This window comes from Phoca vitulina, unplaced genomic scaffold (assembly GCF_004348235.1).
Source record: "Phoca vitulina isolate PV1807 unplaced genomic scaffold, GSC_HSeal_1.0 scaffold7, whole genome shotgun sequence".
NCBI classification, from domain to species: domain Eukaryota; kingdom Metazoa; phylum Chordata; class Mammalia; order Carnivora; family Phocidae; genus Phoca; species Phoca vitulina.
In genome coordinates this window covers 60915443-60922431 of record NW_022589710.1, presented here as the reverse complement: position 1 = coordinate 60922431, position 6989 = coordinate 60915443, and positions in this window count along the sequence as shown.

The following is a 6989-nucleotide window of genomic DNA, read 5'->3' as shown; positions in this document are numbered from 1 at the left end:
GGTGTCTCTGGGGTCTCGTAGCTAACGGGGCCCCTAACAAGGACCACGCATGACCCTGGGTGTCTCTGGGGTCTCGTAGCTAACGGGGCCCCTAACAAGGACCACGCATGACCCTGGGTGTCTCTGGGGTCTCGTAGCTAACGGGGCCCCTAACAAGGACCACGCATGACCCTGGGTGTCTCTGGGGTCTCGTAGCTAACGGGGCCCCTAACAAGGACCACACATGACCCTGGGTGTCTCTGGGGTCTCGTAGCTAACGGGGCCCCCAACAAGGACCACACATGACCCTGGGTGTCTCTGGGGTCTCGTAGCTAACGGGGCCCCTCCCTTTTCCTCATGCCATTGCCTTGTTCAATCTCCAGTTTTGAGAAGACACATAAGAAACATATTTATATTCCCTACATTATTCCAAAATGGCTTTGAGAGACTCAAGTAGAGCGCACTATTCTCTGATAGAAAGATGTGTGGGGGTGACTCGCGGGTCTAACATAATCAGCTAGGTCTTGCTCAGATATCAAACTCCAGCCCCAGACATTTCTGTCCCCACACAGCCCTTTTACTCTGACATGCGGACTTCTTGAAGAGGCGTCTGTTTTTCACCCAAGGATCTTGAGTAGCCCTATCCAGGCAAAGTTATTTTTGGATCAAATGCAATCCAAGAGAAGGCAGAGACGCAAAATACCAAATTCCTTCTGCAGGGGCTCCAGTGCCCAGGGGACGGCGTCCCTGTGCTTCCTTACGTTCCCATACAAACCGCTCCTATGGAAGAAACATCCAGGGATCCTCCCCTTGAATGATTGTTTCAGAATATGACTGAAACATGTATGGGGAAAGGAAATGTTTCTTTTTTTGTTGGAGTAGGAGAGGGGGCTCCCATACCTCCTTCTGATATTTGAGGGTCTGCTCACTGTATTAGTTTCTGGAGCCCTTGTTACTAAGTGCCACACAACAGAAATGCGTTCTCTCACAATTCTGTAGGCTCAAAGTGCAAAATCAAGGTGTCAGCAGGGCCATGCCCTCTCGGAAGTCTCCAGGGAAGGATCTGGGTCACGCCTCTCTTCCAGCTTCTGGTGTTAGCAAGATATTCCAGCTCCTTGGTGTTCCTGGGCTTATCGATGTATCGCTCCAACCTCTGCCTCCATCATCACGTGGCCTGCCCCCTGTGTGTCTCTGGGTCTCAGTTTTCTATTTTTCTTCCTTTTTTTTTTTTTTTTAAGATTTTATTTATTTACTTATTTAGAGAGAGAGCACAAGCGGGAGGAGAAGCAGAGGGAGAGGGAGAGAGAATCTGAAGCAGACTCTGAACTAAGCTCAGAGCCCAACTCGGGACTCGATCCCATGACCCTGAGATCATGACCTGAGCCGAAACCAGGAGTCAGGCGTTCAACCCACTGAGCCTCCCAGGCGCCCCTCGGTTTTCCCTTCTTATCGAAACACCTGTCTCTGGGTTAGGACCCACCCTAATCCAGTATGACCTTATCCTAACCAATTACGTTGCAAAGGTCCTATTCCAAATAAGGTCACATTCTGGGTTTCCAGCGGGGGATATGAATTCTTGGAAACCCTGTTCAACCCAGTGTGCCCACCCTGAGTCAGGTAGAAATGCAGATGTTACAGAGCCCACCTACTTTTTTTTTTTTTTTAATATTTTATTTATTTGACAGAGCGAGTCAGCGAGAGAGGGAACACAAGCAGGGGGAGTGGGAGAGGGAGAAGCAGGCTTCCCACAGAGCAGGGAGCCGGATCATGACCTGAGCCAAAGGCAGACGCTTAACAACTGAGCCACCCAGGTGCCCCCCAGCTACTTTTATAGGAAGTGAAAACTCCTCATAAGCATTGTCCTTGTCCCCGGCCTGTCAGGTACTCTGCAGGTGTGTGACCTGGGCTTGGCCAGTGGGACCCCCCTGCATAGGAATCTATCCAGAGCTAGAGCTTTTTTACAAAAAAAAAGCAGGGGAGAGGGGAGGGGGTTGGGAGGATGGGTTAGCCTGGTGATGGGTATTAAGGAGAGCACGTTCTGCATGGAGCACTGGGTGTTATGCACAAACAATGAATCATGGAACACTATATCTAAAACTAATGATGTAATGTATGGGGATTAACATAACAATAAAAAAATTAAAAAAAAAAAAAGCAGGGGAGGAGAGATTCTTCTAGATGGTCATGTGCTTTGTCAGCTTCTACCATGGTAAAAAAGAATACCCCCAAAATCTCAGTGACTTACAACAGCAAAGGTGTTTGTCCCTCACAGTTCCGTGGGCAGGATGTTCTAGACTGCGGCTTGGCTGGTTTCGATTGGACTCCCACAGGTGGGGTTCAAGTGTGCTTCACACCTTTGCAGAGCTGGGGCGGGAGGAGCCGCAGGCCCCTGGAGGATGCTTTCCTCATGCAAGATGGCAGGAGAGCAGGGCAGGAACTCTGCTCAGAAAGGGCACGCAGTCATTTCCCCCAAATTCCATGGGTCAGGGCAGGTCACGTGCCAAGCCCGTGGTCATCGGGACGGGGAGGCTTGAGATGGAAGAGGAGAGAAGGAATCCCTCCTGGAAAAATCACAGAATCTATCGCACTATGGCAGCAACATCAGATGCCATATGACAACAGTGTCCTTTCTGGTCTGCTTCTGGGCCAACTTCTAATCTCGTTTCTCAGGCCAGTTCTGTGAGATACCCAATAGCCTTTGGTAAATTCCTCTGCAGCTTCAGTTGGTCAGTCAGCTTCTGTGGCTTGCAGCTAAGGGTCTTGAATGAGATGCAGGACATGAACTCCTCTCTGGCTTTAAGTGTGGCTTGGTGATCACTGGCCCCGTGTCTCTCAGTACCTCCCCACCCCCATCTACCTGCTCTGGTGCGGGGACTCTGAAAACCATACTCCAGTATCCTGGGCCGGCTGACTTTCGGAGAGATCCAGCCCATCGAGAGGACTGGCAGGGAGGAAGGGAGAAGCGACATCTTTGCTGCTGCCTGATGCTCTTGTCTGTGCTGTCTCGGCAACAGCCTCTGGATTCCTGCAGCCCCTCCGGACCTGCTCTGTGGTGTCCTCTGGCTGGGCGGTGCCCCCTCTTCGGGTGTGTTTTCCCGATGGGGCTGATTGGTGCCTGGGTCATCTCCGATCACGGTCCCAGGTTAGGGACCTCCAGCTTGTGGCATCTCTGGGTGTTGTCTTTGCTGGGCGGTCCCTGGTAAGAACCCGACTCTGTCCTGCATGCAGATGACAGAGGCATCTGTACCCAGAGTTTTCCTGCAGAAGCGGGGAAATTCCAGCAGAGCCCCTGGGCTCTGGATAGCGCCTCACATGCAGCCCTTCTCTCTTAATCCCTATGTACAAAAGCCCCGCTCTCTTTTCTTTCCTGGTAGACCCTGATGGGCCAATAAAACTAGACACTAAATCATTACCCGTTGAAAAACTGGTTTCCCTTGCCCAGAGGGCTGGAAGAATTCATTCTTTATCTACCACTGGAAAGAGGAGGGACGGCGCCTGGGTGGCTCAGTTGGTTAAGCGACTGCCTTCGGCTCAGGTCATGATCCTGGAGTCCCTGGATCGAGTCCCGCATCGGGCTCCCTGCTCGGCAGGGAGTCTGCTTCTCCCTCTGACCCTCCCCCCTCTCATGTGCTTGCTCTCTCTCATTCTGTCTCTCTCAAATAAATAAATAAAAAATCTTTAAAAAAAAAAAAGAAAGAGGAGGGAAATATTTGGAAATATTTGCCACGGGGTATATGCTTGGAGGTCAGGGGGAGTCCCCCTTCTTAAATTGTATTGAATCCTTCCAAGGCAGGGATGAAAATGAAGACATTTTCAACAAAACTGATATTTCCATATTTAAAACGTTCATATGCTGCCTCCGCTTTAAACTAAAATAAACTTAAAACTGCAAACAAAAACTCATAAACGTTAAATGAACAACATTAAATCAAAGTGATGGATGCTAATTTACTAGAGCTGAATCACTGTGAATCACCCATGTGGGGTTTAACGGGGGAAAGATGTATTTTCTTTTTCTTTTTTTTTCTTTTTAAAGATTTTATTTATTTATTTGACAGAGAGAGACACAGCGAGAGCAGGAACACAAGCAGGGGGAGTGGGAGAGGGAGAAGCAGGCTTCCCGCTGAGCAGGGAGCCCGATGTGGGGCTCGATCCCAGGACTTTGGGATCATGACCCGAGCCGAAGGCAGACGCTTAACAACTGAGCCACCCAGGCGCCCCGGAAAGATGTATTTTCAATTTGAGTTTTGTTTTGGATAATGGACCATTATTTGAATCACTGACATTATCGCTGTTGATTTTTGTTTTGTTTTGTTTTAAATAATAAATTCCATTTTAACCACCTAGTCATTATTTTAATGAGCCAATCCATTTAATCGTGTACCCCCAAAATATATAATACAGAGGGCACCTGGTTGGCTCAGTTGGTAGAGCATGCAACTCTTGATCTGAGGGTTTTGAGTTCTAGCCCTGTGTTGGGCAGACAGCCTATTTAAAAACAAAATCAAACCAAACCAACACAAAATACAATACAGAAAATATTTCATAATATTTAATGAAATTTCTTTATGGTTTATTTATAACCCTTACCGCTAGTACATTGGATGGGAAGGAGATTAGAGCTGCATAATTCATCGTTTCATAGAACCACACGCTTCTCTTGCCATCTTTCTCTATTTGAACTCTGGTGAGATGTTTGCCTTCAATGATACTGTACACTGTTTCATCTGCCGTGAACATGACCTTGTCCGAATGGAAAATCACGTTTTAAAATTGTGAGGTGAGGGGTGCCTGGGTGGCTCAGTCAGTTAAGCGTCTGCCTTTGGTTCAGGTCATGATCCCGGGCTCCTGGGATCCAGCCCAGAGTTAAACCAGGATCCCTGCTCAGCAGGAGTCTGCTTCTCCCTCTTCCTCTGCCCCTCCTCCCTACCCCCTCCTCATGCTCTCTCTCTGTCAAATAAATAAATAAAATCTTTAAAAAATAAAAAAATAAATAAAATCGTGAGGTGGCCCTTGGTTCTGGAGTGGTCATCCAGATGACCCCAAAATGAAAACACAACATTCAAAACTTTTGGTAAAACTCATAGACCTCCTCCCCAGGAATGTACCTACAGACCCCAATTTTTTTTTAAGATTTTATTTATTTATTTGACAGGGAGAGAGAGATAGCGAGAGCAGGAACACAAGCAGGGGGAGTGGGAGAAGGAGAAGCAGGCTTCCCACCGAGCAAGGAGCCCAATGCGGGGCTCAGTCCCAGGACCCTGGGATCATGACCTGAGCCGGAGGCAGATGCTTAACGACTGAGCCACCCAGGCTCCCCTACAGACCCCAATTTGAAAAGCACCACCCTGAGTTATGAAGGGAGAAGGTTAGGATGAAAAGAGATTGCTCAGGGGCCACATGCATGGACCATGGAGATGTCCACTGCTGACCTGCAGAAGCAGCTTAGGAAGACCCCAGTAGATGGCAGGAAGTGGGGGTGAGTTTCCAAGAACAAGAATAGATACCTCCTATACATGTGAGGTAGAGGTGGCTTCCTCCAGGCAGCCTGGTGCAATCCTGCCCAGAGTGGGGCTCCTTCTGGAAGTAAATAACATAAGATATATGATTGCCTTTCCATGGTGCTTCCTGGAAACTTAAGCTGCAAACTTCTCAAAATCTTGAAAATCAGGAATTAGAAGATTTAAAGAAATCCAGTATAGTGCAATTACATTTTATGTGAATTTGAATGATGAAATCTGAAATAATGTAAAAATATTAATAAGGCCTCATGTCATGCCCCATCACTGAAATACAAAACCCCACCCAGTTAAAAAATCAGTCAAGAATCCCTTGATTTTGGGCAGCTAGGTGGCTCACTTGGTTAAGCGTCTGCCTTTGGCTCAGGTCGTGAATCTGGAGTCCCAGGATGTAGTCCTGCATCGGGCTCCCTGCTCAGCGGGGGGGGATGGGGGGCCCTGCTTCTCCCTCTGACCCTCCCCTCTCTCGTGCTCTCTCTCTCAAATAAATACATAAAATCTTACAAAAAAAAAAAAAAGGCGCCTGGGTGGCTCAGTTGGTTAAGCGACTGTCTTCGGTTCAGGTCATGATCCTGGAGTCCCTGGATCGAGTCCCGCATCGGGCTCCCTGCTCAGCGGGGAATCTGCTTTTCCCTCTGACCCTCCCCCCCCTCATGTGCTCTCTCTCTCTCTCAAATAAATAAATAAAATCTTTAAAAAATAAAAAAAATTTAAAAAACACTAACAAACAAAAAAAGAATCCCTTAATTTCAAAACTGGTGGGACCAGGGCTTGTACGCCGTTCATGAAGTTGCCACAGGGTGGGGCCGCTTTAGCAGAAAAACCCAAATACGTAGGTATCCTGAGTAGGCAGCAGCGTTCGTTGTTAGGTGTGCTGGAACTTCTGAGTTCAAGTGTTCTTGGCAGCGTCAAGGCTGAAAAACACATCATTGTTGTCATGACCTTCATGGAAAGGTCAGTTGAGATGAAGTGCTATGACGAAGGACAGTCACTGTGACATAGCTCTACCTATTCGTTTCTGTGTGAGCGCTTTGCAAAATAATAGAGGCGGTGCAGAGAGCAAATGTTCTGGGCACCTGGCGGGCTCAGTCGGTGGAGCGTGTGACTCTTGACCTTGGGGTTGTAAATTTGAGCTCCACCTTGGGTAGAAATTACTTAAAAAAATAAAATCTAAAAAAAAAAAAAATTAAAGGATGATGTCAATTATACTTCAATAATAAAAATAAAAAGACAAAAATCGTTTAAAAGTTCAGTGGAAGCATGACACTACAATGGTTGTAGAATTTGGGCTCTGAGGATCAAGCCCCCAACTTAGAGTTATTCTCATGGGAAAATTATTCTTGACTTACTGAGTTGCAAATTATACAAGTCTCTAGAGACCCATCATTGTCTGGGCGCCTGGGTGGGTCACTCAGCTAAGCGTCTGACTCTTGGTTTTGGCTCAGGTTCTGATTTCAGGGGCTCAGGTCCTGATCTCAGGGTCCTGGGATC